This window comes from Delphinapterus leucas, chromosome X (genome assembly GCF_059928025.1).
Source record: "Delphinapterus leucas isolate spDelLeu-1000000601 "Yukka" chromosome X, BTC_Dleu_Yukka2, whole genome shotgun sequence".
NCBI classification, from domain to species: Eukaryota; Metazoa; Chordata; class Mammalia; order Artiodactyla; family Monodontidae; genus Delphinapterus; species Delphinapterus leucas.
In genome coordinates this window covers 12,116,617-12,131,457 of record NC_143150.1, presented here as the reverse complement: position 1 = coordinate 12,131,457, position 14,841 = coordinate 12,116,617, and the positions used below count along the sequence as shown (strand labels likewise).

The following is a 14,841-nucleotide window of genomic DNA, read 5'->3' as shown; positions in this document are numbered from 1 at the left end:
TAAAATGTATACATGTATGATGGACTGATATGTGGAGTGATTAGAAAAGGATAGAATAGCTAAAAAGACCTCAGAAATAATGAAACTAAGTTAGAAGGAGTAAAGTGGAATTTCATGAAGCTTAGTGACAAAATTGAAACAAGATACCTTTTCCACTATGACATGTGGAAATACAGCCCCCCTTCCAAAATTGCAAAACAGAACCATACCTTGAAAGTCATAATCAGGAAAGACTATGGTTTAAACAACTGATCTGGGCAATAATAGTTGAAACGGAAACATAATTCATCAGTTTGCTAGATGTTATGCCCTTCTCTAGATAATAAACAAAATTCTAGCTACCTAAAATATAAAATACAGAATGTTAGGGCTTTGAGAGCATCAACTCAAATTACCATATTTTACACGATTTTCTTCATAGGAGTTCACTGACTTGTCCTAGGGCATGCAATGAATGAACATAGCTGGGGCTAGGACCCTGGACTCTAAGTCCAGTGCTCCTCATTTTATGAGCTTTAAGTTTCTTTAGATTCTGTAAAATAGGATTGGAAAAGTCTGTTAGCAAGATTTTGAAGAAGGGTCAATTTGGCATAGGCCTCCCTGCCCATTTCTCTCAATACCTTCCTGCAGGTACTCAGCATTCCCATTTTGTTCACAAGCTCAGTACGGCTGCAGTCCACGCAGCCCGATCCTTCATATTCCAGGGCTTTGTCATCTCACTCCCCAGGGTTGCCACAGTTTGAATGTAAAAAAAATAAAGAAATTCCTAATAGTAGAATTTCAGGTCATAGGAAAAGGCTTGAAAAGGAAGAGGACGTTTATATATCTTCAAATCACAAGTAGTTTCATATGCAAATTTCTACTCCGGTGGCATACCCATCTCTGACTACATTTTTTTTTTTTTGCAATTCCAAAGGCAAAATTCAACTTAGTAGTTTTCCACAGATGCTAATGCAATCCCTAAGTGCAGAGTCTCAGACTGGATCACCAATGAACATTTGCAACTAGGTTATTTCAGGCAACTTAATGACCTAACGGCTCAGCGATCAAATCAGTTGTTTGGCACCTGACCTTTAACTAGACAGAAATCTATATCCCTGACAAATCAGGCCTCCCTACAGTCTTCTATACAAAAAAGAAGAATAAAAAGACTCTAGAGCATGAGCCAGAATGAGATACCAGAACAAACTACCTTATAATTTAATAAAATATATAATCATCTTTTCTTTCTCACAAATACATCAGTATACCTACAGATTCAGTTTCAAACATAACAATCAAGCAACTACAACTGCATGAGGAAGGAAGGCTAAGACTTTTCTCCTCTTTATACTAAATATAGCTTAGTGAGGAACTGTTGCAGAATATGGATTAATCACACTCTTTGTTCCAGTAATAGTGTATGTTGATATTACTACTTTTCAGAACAGCAATTTTCTCCACCCCAAAAATCTAAAGAGAGAAATATTCTGGTGTCACTAAAACATATTGCCATGAGATAATTTTCCACCACATAGGTAAGTAGAGAACTCTTTCTGGTTATTAACAACGCTGCCTTTAAATGTTTTGTTTTGTTTTTTCTAAATAAGCTATAGCCATGCTGATATTCAAGGTTAAGTGTATTTTTCATAATGTGCAATTTTTTTTGAACAAAGTGTCCTTTATTTGTGACATACAAACACAACCAATGCAAAAAGAAATCACTTTTTCCCTTTGATTCCAGTGATAACAAGTTGCTAAAGAAAAAAATATATATCTATATCAAGAAGGAGTTTATCTTCAAAGTTTCCTCTAAAAAAAGCCCCCCAAAAACAGGAAGGGTTAAAAAGAACCATACACATGTCATATACACCTATGACATCACTGAAAATAACCTGAAATAGGGTGGATACAACTAAAAAACAAATCTCAAAATTAATATCTTAACATGACCCAAACAAACAACAAACCAAAAAGCCTGGTACGAAAGGCCTGCTATGTTTCTTTAAGACCAAGATGTTGGGGAAATGGAGAGACTGATGGTTGAGAACTGAATGGGCTCAACACCAACAACAGGGTGACCTGCAGGTCTCGGGCAGTGCCTCCCCACCCAGCCTGAGCCCCCAGCAGCCCTTGGGAAGTGGCAGAGGCGGCTGGACAAGCAGGGCCCAACACCAAGTGTCCATCTACCAATGGGGCTCGGTGTCAGGTGTCCAATGAGGGGAGACAATGCACACTTAACTCCCTTTATGTGGGATTTACGCTGGGGTCCCTTTTGGTCCCCTTTAGTAGGAGGTATCAGAAATTCATGATCTAAGACAAATATTTATCATTCTGTGTCCTTTTAAAGTTCTTTGATGGAATTGGTTAGTACAGGCCCTGAAACCTATAAGCAGTGGCTCACAGCGAGCATCCTAATTAGCACTAGGGTCCATGTGACCCTCGAAGTATCCTTGTTTCTCTTGGCATGGCCTACAAAATCATTCATGCATTTTTTTTTACAGTGACAGTGAAATACCTTTTCTTTTAAAAACTTCTTCCTCTCTCTTTCTCTGAAAGTAAACCTATGCTTTGGGAATTGTTTTTCTCACTCTTCAAACTTAAAGCACAACTAGCTTACCAAAGGGAGAACTCTGCTTTAGTTTCCATTTGAGTTCTGTATTTGGAGAAAGAGAAAAGAGACAATTCATCTTGTATCAATTCTGAATGAGGCTTGAGTCCCTTATTTACTAATTATCATTTAAGATGTCAACAGGCGTGCTCTGTATTCGAAAGAATAGATGGCTCTCATAGAGTTTATCTTCCTGATGCTCTCCAATTGCCAGGCAAAGCAGTCTCTGGAATATTGAACAAGCTAATGGAGGTGCCACAGTGATGTGCTGTTGCAGTTAGGAGCAGAACATTAAGCACAGAGTTCTTTAAGAATTTGGTTGTAAGCATATATCCTCAATCCTAATAAAGAATAAAACTTCTCAATATCTCATTGCAATAGTTAATGGCATTAAATACCTCAAAAATAACATTGTAAAGTTGAGGGAACAAAACATCACATAAAAAAATAAGGGGATGTGGTGATATTTCATTGTTTGTAGCCCAGCCAATGTGTCTCTTTCTACAGCAATTAAACGTTCTGGTTTTGGTATGATTTTGACTTTCTAAATAGTGTGTGCATATTAAAATATGAGAATTCAATTATTATCATGTAATGCATTTAGTGTTCAGTCGATTGGATTATCTTCTGGTCTAAACTCTTAATTATAATACCTATCATAGAGAGAGAGAGAAAGAGAGCACATGCGCAAGTGGTGCTGTTCAGGACTGTAATTGAAAGTTAACAGGATGTTTCATTACTACCCAGATATGATCCAATTCCACCTATAATTTCACTAGGAGAAAAAATAGTGCTTTATGTTCTATTAATTCTGAATAATTTTTATTGTTTATAATATTTTTATAATACACAATTTAAAGGTAATAAATTGTGTCAATTTCCATTTGATTTCAACACTGTCCAGTCAGGTTGTGAGTAACAAGGAGCGTTATGAAATAGCAATGCATTCTTGAATACACATGGAAACAGCACCACAAATCTGCCTGCCTATTACTTTCACTGAAGCTAATAATCAAAAGTGCCTCTTATAAAAAGTACTGCATATTATTGCTTCAGAGAATTCAGAGGCTATCTCAGAGAACTGCTATGCATAACTGTTCATGGAGGTCAAAATAACTAATGTAGCATGGGATGTGTTGCCTAGGGGAAGGGAGGTTTTTTCTAATCTTTCAGAGGCCCACAAGTCCATAACCCAGCAGTATTACAGAGTTATAGGACAAACCCAAGGGGAGTTAGCTCAAGGAAGGGAAGAACTGACCTAGGCAATTATAAGATGTCACTAACATTGATCAGCTCTTTCACATACATTATTTCAGTGGTTTCCAACTACATTAGAATATTATTCAGCTGTTATAAAAGAAAATTGTAACAATGGATTAAAAATTGATTTCTTTCACATAAAGGTCCAGCTTGGTGGATCAGCCTAGTATGGGTGCTCCACAACGATCAGTGGTCCAGGATCACAGTACGACTGCTCTACTTTCTCAACATAGTTTTCCTATTCATAACCCAAATAGCTGCTCCAGGTTCAGATGTAACTTTTGGCATTCCAGCCAGCTGAAAAGGGATGATAAATAAGATGTCATTCTGTCTCTCTATCTGCATTCCTTGATGTTGCCTATTTCACATACGCTTACATCGCATTGGTCATAACTTAATGGCATTGCCACTCATAGTTGCACGGGAGGCCATGGAATATAGTCATTGTTCAGGCATCTATGTGGCTAACTAAAACTTATTTGATAATAAGGTGAGAATGGATATTGGAAGCCAATTAGAAGTCCTTGTCACAGCAACAAGTGGTCTTTGGACCTCAAGTGACCACAGAGTTATGGCAAAGGAACCAAAACTTAATATGTATAACAAGTATTAACTGCAAATGGAGCAAATATCTCATAGATACATGTACTGTTATATAATAAAATATAAATGTATTTTAAAGTGTTCTTTAATTTTGTACAGAATTTTTACCATTGCATATTCTCCCAGTCAGTAGATACTAATGTATACCTTCTTCATGTTGGGAAAAGGAAATTGAAGCTTACAGAGGTCAGATGAACTGTCCCCAAATTAGACAACTAACCAGTCAGTAGAGGATCTACAACTCTTACCTAGGTTTGTGTGAACCAAAACCTGATAATTCTCCACTATGTCTCATAACGTCTAAGCAAGCAATGCTGATAGTTTCTCACGAAGTTCAACAAAGATGGTGAAAAACAAAAAATGAACACCGAGCCATCTCACTTGTATATCATCCTCTGTACGAGGCTAACTGAAAAGAATTTTGGGCAGTGTTTGTCATGCTTGGTCAAAGGAAGTGAGCGGGAAAGGGTAGGAGAGTAGGAAATGGGGACTCTAGTTAGAGCAGTTCTAACTTTGTTTTTTTTTTTTTTTAAACATCTTTATTGGAGTATAATTGCTTTACAATTGTGGGTTAGTTTCTGCTTTATAACAAGGTGAATCAGCTATACATATACAAATATCACCATATCCCCTCCCTCTTGCATCTCCCTCTCACCCTCCCTTTCCCACCCTTCTAGGTGGTCACAAAGCACCAAGCTGATCTCCCTGTGCTATGCAGCTGCTTCCCACTAGCTATCTATTTTACATTTGGTAGTGTATATATGTCCATGCTACTCTCGCACTTCATCCAAGCTTACACTTCCCCCACCCCGTGTCCTCAAGTCCATTCTCTTTGTCTACATCTTTATTCCTGTCCTGCCCCTAGGTTCTTCAGAACCATTTTTTTTTAAGATACCATGTATATGTGTTATCATACAGTATTTGTTTTTCTCTTTCTCACTTACTTCACTATGTATGACAGACTCTAGGTCCATCTACCTCACTACAAATAACTCAATTTCGTTTCTTATTATGGCTGAGTAATATTCCATTGTATACATGTGCCACACCTTATTTATCCACTCATCTGTCGGTGGACACTTAACTTGCTTCCATGTCATGGCTATTGTAAATACAACTGCAGTGAACATTCTGGTACATGACTCTTTTTTAAATTTTATTTTACGTCTTTATTGGAGTATAATTGCTTTACAATGGCGTGTTAGTTTCTGCTTTATAACAAAGTGAATCAGTTATACATATACATATGTTCCCATTTCTCTTCCTTCCTGCGTCTCCCTCACTCCCGCCCTCCATATCCCACCCCTCTAGGTGGTCACAAAGCACCGAGCTGATCTCCCTGTGCTATGCGGCTGCTTCCCACTAGCTATCTATTTTATGTTTGGTAGTGTATATGTGTCCATGCCACTCTCTCACTTTGTCACAGCTTACCCTTCCCCCTCCCCATATCCTCAACTCCATTCTCTAGTAGGTCTGTGTCTTTATTCCCGTCTTAGCCCTAGGTTCTTTGTGACATTTTTTCTCTTAGATTCCATGTTTATATGTTAGCACACGGTATTTGTCTTTCTCTTTCTGACTTACTTCACTCTGTATGACAGACTCTAGGTCCATCCACCTCACTACAAATAACTCAATTTCGTTACTTTTTATGGCTGAGTAATATTGCATTGTATATATGTGCTACATCTTCTTTATCCATTCATCCGATGATGGACACTTAGGTTGCTTCCATCTCCGGGCTATTGTAAATAGAGCTGCAGTGAACATTTTGGTACATGACTCTTTTTGAATTATGGTTTTCTCAGGGTATATGCCAGCAGAAGGATTGCTGAGTCGAATGGTAGTTCTATATTTAGTTTTTTAAGGAACCTCCATACTGTTCTCCATAGTGGCTGTCTCAATTTAAATTGGTACCAGCAATGCAAAAGGGTTCCCTTTTCTCCACACCCTCTCCAGCATTTATTGTTTCTAGATTTTTTGATGATGGCCATTCTGACCAGTGTGAGGTGTGACCTCATTTTAGTTTTGATTTGCATTTCTCTAATGATTAGTGATGTTGAGCATACTTTCATGTGTTTGTTGGCAATCTGTATATCTTCTTTGGAGAAATGTCTATTTAGGTCTTCTGCCCATTTTTGGATTGGGTTGTTTGTTTTTTTGATATTGAGCTACATGATCTGCTTGTAAATTTTGGAGATTAATCCTTTGTCAGATGTTTCACTTGCAAATATTTTCTCCCATTCTGGCAGTTGTCTTTTCATCTTGTTTATGGTTTCCTTTGCTGTGCAAAAGCTTTTAGGTTTCATTAGGTCTCATTTGTTTATTTTTGTTTTTATTTCCATTTCACTAGGAAGTGGGTCAAAAGGATCTTGCGGTGATTTATATCATAGAGTATTCTGCCTATGTTTTCCTCTAAGAGTTTTACAGTGTCCGGCCTTACATTTAGGTCTTTAATCCATTTTGAGTTTACTTTTGTGTATGGTGTTAGGGAGTGTTCTAATTTCATTATTTTACATGCCGCTGTCCAGTTTTCCCAGCACCACTTATTCAAGAGGCTGTCTTTTCTACATTGTATATTCTTGCCTCATTTATCAAAAATAAGGGGACCATATGTGCATGGGTTTATCTTTGGGCTTTCTATCCTGTTCCATTCATCTATATTTCTGTTTTTGTGCCAGTCCCATATTTTCTTGATTACTGTAGCTTTGTAATATATTCTGAAGACTGGGAGCCTGATTCTTCCAGCTCCGCTTTTCTTTCTAAACATTGCTCTGGCAATGTGGGGTCTTTTGTATTTCCATACAAATTGTGAAATTTTTTGTTCTAGTTCTGTGAAAAATGCCAGTGGTAGTTTGATATGGATTTCATTGAATGTGTAGATTGCTTTGAGTAGTATAGTCATTTTCACATGTTGATTCTTCCAATCCAAAAACATGGTTTATGTCTCCATCTGTATGTATCACCTCTGATTTCTTTCATCACTGTCTTACAGTTTTCTGCATACAGGTCTTTTGTCTCCTTAGGTAGTTTATTCCTAGGTATTTTATTCTTTTTGTTGCAATGGTAAATGGGAGTGTTCCCTTAATTTCTCTTTCAGATTTTTCATCATTAGTGTATAGGAATGCCAGAGATTTCTGTGCATTAATTTTGTATCCTGATACTTTACCAGATTCATTGATTAGCTCTAGTAGTTTTCTGGTAGCATATTTAGGATTATCTGTGTATAGTATCATGTCATCTGCAAACAGTGACAGCTTTCCTTCTTTTCCAATTTGGATTCCTTTTATTTCTTTTATATATATATATATGTATATTTACATCTTTATTGGAGTATAATTGCTTTACAATGGTGTGTTAGTTTCTGCTTTATAACAAAGTGACTCAGTTATACATATACATATGTTTCCATATCTCTTCTCTCTGGCGTCTCCCTCCCTCCTGCCCTCCCTATCCCACCCCTCTAGGTAGTCACAAAGCACCGAGCTGATCTCCCTGTGCTATGTGGCTGCTTCCTACTAGCTATCTATTTTACGTTTGGTAGCGTATATATGTCTGTGCCACTCTCAGACTTTGTCACAGCTTACCCTTCCCCCTCCCCATATCCTCAAGTCCATTCTCTAGTAGGTTTGTGTCTTTATTCCTGTCTTACCCCTAGGTTGTTCATGACATTTTTTTTCTTAAATTCCATATATATGTGTTAGCATACGGTATTTGTCTTTCTCTTTCTGACTTACTTCACTCTGTATGACAGACTCTAGGTCCATCCACCTCAGTACAAATAACTCAATTTCGTTTCTTTTTATGGCTGAGTAATATTCCATTATATATATGTGCCGCATCTTCTTTATCCATTCATCCGATGATGGAGACTTAGATTGTTCCATCTCCTGACTCTTGTGAATAGAGCTGCAATGAACATTTTGGTACATGACACTTTTTGAATTATGGTTTTCTCAGGGTATATGCCAGCAGAGGAATTGCTGAGTCGAATGGTAGTTCTATTTTTAGTTTTTTAAGGAACCTCCATACTGTTCTCCATAGTGGCTGTACCAATTCACATTCCCACCAGCAGTGCAAGAGGGTTCCCTTTTCTCCACACCCTCCCCAGCATTTATTTATTTTATTTATTTATTTTTACATCTTTATTGGAGTATAATTGCTTTACAATAGTGTGTTAGTTTCTGCTTTATAATAAAGTGACTCAGTTATACATATACATATGTTCCCATATCTCTTCCCTCTTGCATCTCCCTCCCTCCGACCCTCCCTATCCCACCCCTCTAGGTGGTCACAAAGCACTGAGTTGATCTCCCTGTGCTATGCGGCTACTTCCCACTAGCTATCTATTTTACGTTTGGTAGTGTATATATGTCCATGCCACTCTCTCACTTTGTCAGAGCTTACCCTTCCCCCTCCCCATATCCTCAACTCCATTCTCTAGTAGGTCTGTGTCTTTATTCCTGTCTTACCCCTAGGTTCTTCATGATATATATTTTTTCTTAGATTCCATAAATATGTGTTAGCATACGGTATTTGTCTTTCTCTTTCTGACTTACTTCACTCTGTATGACAGACTCTAGGTCCATCCACCTCATTACAAATAGCTCAATTTCGTTTCTTTTTATGGCTGAGTAATATTCCATTGTATATATGTGCCACATCTTCTTTATCCATTCATCTGTGGATGGACACTTAGGTCAGCATGCTTTTTTATGTCATAGAAGCTATGCAGAGACTACTAATGACTAAATATAATTTATCATTTTGAGTCTGCTCGAAGAAACTACATAGGTGTGTGTATCTCATAATAAAGAGAATTATAGCATCTTATAAAATATATAAGGAAAATGAAATGAGGAATAAGTGAATATATTAATAGAAGCAGAAAATTAAGGTAGGAAAAATAGGAAGACAAAATGTAAGATAGCATAGAGAGTTCTGTACACTTAGTAAAGAGTACGTGGTAATTTTTCTGAGAGAATAAAAACATAAATGTATAAAATTATTTAAGCAGGATTAAATTAGTCAACATTCTTATGTCAAGAAACAGAAAACTTAAAAATAAATAGCTCAATTAAACATGTCAAGTTTAGCTGCAATTTAAAATATTCTATTTAAAATATATGCAGTACAGTTTTACAAGTAATTATTTCAATTTGAGAAGGAGAATCCTGCTAAATACTTGAAGACCAAATATATTAGTGATACTTTCTGTTCATATTACTCTGAAACTTCTTGTCAGTGACAACCATAGGCTTAAAATGCTTTCTCTTCAGTGAAGCCATCTTTGGAGTTAGTCATTATTTTCACCACCTCTGTCACCTTGACTCCAACCTGATATTCCTCTTCTTTTGGTCCAGACCCTCAGATTTTAAAAGTAGCTTCAAGTTAAGGAAAGGTTATTTTTCCACAGTTCAGTTTTCTGGAAAACTTCCATCTCCCACTGAAATTCACAGTCCAGGAGTGAAGCAATCACATGCTAGAACTTCAGAGCCAATTGGAAAGTCATTATGAACACTCGCATTAGTCAATATTATTTATCACAAGCCTGTAACTGCACAGTCCTGGAAAAGGCGGCCTCTCTGTGCACACACGTAATTTTTAAAAAGGAGATGGCGATATGAACAGGGCTGAGGTTTGATCACCAAAAATCAGCACAATGAAAACAAACAATAATGAATAATGGGCACTAGAATTCAAATTACCAGATGTTCTAAAGAGATGGGGTGCCAGTTTTCAATTCTGTTTTGAACACCACATTACAAAAGGACTATTTTTAAAAATGAAAAGGATTAAGGGAAAAGAAAAATATCAAAATTGTTGAACGACCCCCTGTTTGTTCCTGATAAAGTTCAATCACATCTTCTTCCTCCATTCCCAGTTCTTTTGGAGTGTGATTATCAGTAGTTCTCTGATCTTCAAAGCGAAACCTGAGTGAATTCATGGGAACTCCCTGTCTTTGACAGTATGATTCTTTGTTTCTTGAGATGTGTTGTCATTTTCACTTTGAAGTGAATCTCACTGCTATCCTGTCTGATGACTTTGAGTTTAATATATTCTCCTTCCTTCTTATCCCCCAAGTCCTCAGTTGAAGGTTTTGCCTCCCTTCCAGTTGTACAAGGATTGTTCATTCTTCTGAAAGAGGGGGGATTCACATAAAGTCGAACACTCCTGATTGAGTGCAAATCCCAAGTAAATTCTTGATATTAACATTCAGTTGGAGCACTCTGCTATAACAGGAAGCTTTCTGCAAATGTTCTGCAACTGCTCTACATACACGAAGTTTTCCTATCCTTTTCCTCAAAGGTATCAGTCATCTTCATGTTAACACCCAGATGAAACGCTTTCTGTTGCTCTAGCAGTTTTGTTCTACTTTGTTTCTTGACTATTCTGAGTTCTCTCTTAACAACTGGAGAGCTACTGAACCAATCCCGCGTAAGAAATGGGAAAGTACAAGAAAGAGGCGACAGCTCTGCACACCCACACAGAAAAAGACTCAGAGCAGAGCAGAGGCAGCCCAGCCCCAGCTGCAATCCAAACGGAAGGCAGAGCTTTCTAGGTTCCCAGCAACACCAGACAGTGTCTCCCTCCACCCCCGCCCCCACGTCCCCACTCCAAGACTGTCTAAAGACTAAGAACCCAAAAGTGGAGTCCACCTGCTTTTCAAGGCCACGGAGGCTCCAGGGCAGGTATTCTCTCCCTTTACATAACTGGGGCCTAGGGCCCTGCTTCTGCAATGAGTCCTCTGAAGAGGAAGGCACACGGGTTCCCCACGGACCCTCTCGGGAAAGTGGAAGCTGGGCTCTGCACCTGGTCAGACATGGTGACGGTGGTTTCCCCCGGCCTTGGGTAGGCAGAACCTCGCTCCAGGGTTTACAAATCCTTCTCCCTTTCCCACAGCACAACACTGCAGGAGTTCTAACTTTGACCATCAAGAGTTTCTAGACACAGTCTAAGTCTGAGGGATTCAGGGAGTTCTTAAAAAAACAGCAGGTTCAAACAAGAAGAGCTATTGACCCTTAATCTAAGGGCTAGGGGTCTTGGTTCACTACTTGAAAGAGAAATTTTATGATTCCTGCTCAGCCTGAAGGTTAAAAAGTCAGAATAATATACTGGACATAATCATGCATTAGATTCAGACATACTCAGGTCTTAATCTTTAAGAAAGAGTTTAAATTTAAGTCCATTGGACTTCAAAGCTTTAATCTGTACTGCTCATCACCGAGGATATTTGATGAGGGATATGACAGATTTTAAGCCCTGGTTTAAGAAAAGCACGATTTTGGCAGCATGAAAAGTGGAGAATAGCTAGACTAGAGATTGGAAATCCAATTTTGAGGCTGTTGCAATAGAATTATGGTAGTGGCAGTGGGGGAGAAGGGAGAAAATGTACAGCAGCTGTTGCTGATATAGCTGCTCTAGAACCAGGTAAACTGATTTGATGCAGGAGGGCAAGGTAAAGAAAGGGGTTTCTAGATACGACAATTAGGGAAATGGTGAAGATTAGGGAAATAGTGACAAATGAAGTGACACCCCAAAGGAGGGTGATTAGCTTTGATATATGTTAGGTAGATGGTAAGGTGGAGATGGAGAAGGTGGGGAAACAATGAGTTCAGTTTTAGACATGTTGAATTTGAGGTGTTGGTATTGGACAATTACATTGATTTCATATGCAGGTATATTGCAGTTAATGCAATAGCAAGTTAACAGATTATTTAAAAAGTTCAGCTGTCTGTGGAAGGAAAATACCATGCAGAATTAACTTTATAAAAGTGAATTTAATTGAAAAGAGTTGATAATCCTAGCCCAGCCTATCTCACAGGGTCATTGTGAAGATTTGAGGAGATAGATATAAAAGTGCTTTGTAAACTACAACATGGTATACAAATATGAATAAATGACATGATTTGGGGATGTCTAATAGTCATGTGGATACCAGAAACCAGTTGCTAAAGGAAAAAACCAGCTCAAATGATAAAAATCTGAGAGTTGTTAACTTAGAAGGACTCTGAGTGATGGAACACATTTTATTTTATAACTACCTTATTGGAATAACTTGAAAATGAATCAAATCAGGGCCAAGAAATATGAATTGAACTATCACTGGATTGCAAAACTGATTTTTCTCTTAACCTTCAAAATGCAGCACACCTTCTAAAGTCACACAGGATAGAAAGAATTCCATTTTCTGTGTCTACTAGGAAGAAATTTATCTTTTGTTCCTCACTGCCTAGTGCCTCACACCATAGGAGTTACCCCATTACGGTGCTCTTTCTTTTGCAACCCTGGGTAATGAGAATGAACTAGATAGATTCCATAAAATGGCTTTTGCAGATTTAAAAATAAGAATTCCATTTGGCTCATTAAAAAATCTTTGTGGAAGAATTTCCATTGAAAGAAGCATATTTAAAAGTTATGTGAGAAAAGTAATATGTGAAAATTTTATTATTCCATAAGTACACATAATATGGGTTCAGGAATGTTACAGAGAAAATTATTACATGGGCAGAAGGAGTTAACATGCAATTGAAAGAATATCTCCTAGTTACATAATGAAACAGTAGAAAGTAATCATTATTTAAAAGTGCATGGCATAGACAAAATGAATAGGGTCATTTTCACAATGTCTTTGTGGGTTATGAGCCAAATCTTCCCTAAGAATATAAAAATGGAAATGAAAAAGTCACTCAGTCTCTTGAAGCTTCTCTCATATGTAACTGCACAATTAGCCAGGGATAATATCCAACTGTTTGTAAACTACCTGTATCTTTGCACAGTAAAGTAAAGTATTTCACAGAAACATCAGCTGCCAGCATTGCAAAGGCACTTCCTTTAGTGATTACCTATTCCAAACCTTCCTTTATAAATGAGAAAACTGAAGCTCAGAGAGAGGAAACAACTTTCCCTAGGTCAATACGTTGAGTAGGAAAGATCAGAAAGAGAAATTAGGGAAACTATCCCATTTACCATTGCAACAAAAAGAATAAAATACCTAGGAATAAACCTACCTAAGAAGGTAAAAGACCTGTACTCAGAAAACTATAAGACACTGATGAAAGAAATCAAAGATGACACAAACAGATGGAGAGATATACCATGTTCTTGGATTGGAAGAATCAATATTGTGAAAATGACTATACTACCCAAAGCAATCTACAGATTCGATGCAATCCCTATCAAATTACCAAGGGTATTTTTTACAGAACTAGAACAAAAAAACTTAAAATTTGTATGGAGACACAAAAGACCCCGAAAAGCCAAAGCAGTCTTGAGGGAAAAAAATGGAGCTGGAAGAATCAGACTCCCTGACTTCAGATTATACTACAAAGCTACAGTAATCAAGACAATATTGTACTGGCACAAAAACAGAAATATAGATCAATGGAACAGGATAGAAAGCCCAGAGAAAAACCCAAACACCTATGGTCAACTAATCTATGATAAAGGAAGCAAGGATATACAATGGAGAAAAGACAGTCTCTTCAATAAATGGTGCTGGGAAAACTGGACAGCTACATGTAAAATAATGAAATTAGAACACTCCCTAACACCATACACAAAAATAAACTCAAAATGGATTAAAGACCTAAAGACTGTGTAAGAATGGCTACTGTAAAACTGTTAGAGGAAAACATAAGAAGAACACTCTGACATAAATCACAGCAAGATCTTTTTGGACCCACTCCTAGAGTAATGGAAATAAAAACAAAAATAAAAAAATGGGACCTAATGAAACGTAAAACCTTTTGCCCAGCAAAGGAAACTATAAACAAGACAAAAAGACAACCCTCAGAATGGGAGAAAATATTTGCAAATGAATGAAAGGAGAAAAGATTAATCTCCAAAATATATAAACAGCTCATGCAGCTCAATATTAAGAAAACAACCCAATCCAAAAATGGGCAGAAGACCTAAATAGACATCTGTCCAAAGAAGACATACAGATGGCCAAGAGGCACATGAAAAGCTGCTCAACATCACTAATTATTAGAGAAATGCAGATCAAAGCTACAATGAGGTATCACCTCACACCAATTAGAATGGGCATCATCAGAAAATCTAGAAACAACAAATGCTGGAGAGGGTGTGGAGAAAAGGGAACCCTCTTGCACTGTTGGTGGGAATGTAAACTGATACAGCCACTATGGAGAACAGTATGGCGGTTCCTTAAGAAACTAAAAATAGAGCTACCATATGATCCTGCAATCCCACTGCTGGGCATAATGTACTCAGGGAAAACCATAATTGAAAAAGACACATGTACCCCAGTGCTCACTGCAGCTCTATTTACAATAGCCAGGTCATGGAAGCAACCTAAATGCCCATTGACAGACGAATGGATAAAGAAGATGTGGTACATATATACAATGGAATATTACTCAGCCATA

The 14,841-nt window shown here is 37.6% G+C and overlaps 1 pseudogene; it reads right to left on the bottom strand.

The window, feature by feature from the left end:
* Positions 1 to 10,027: 10,027 nt before the first annotated feature.
* LOC149744167 (small ubiquitin-related modifier 1 pseudogene) lies at positions 10,028 to 11,049 on the bottom strand (annotated as a pseudogene).
* Between the last annotated feature and the right edge of the window lie 3,792 nt (positions 11,050 to 14,841).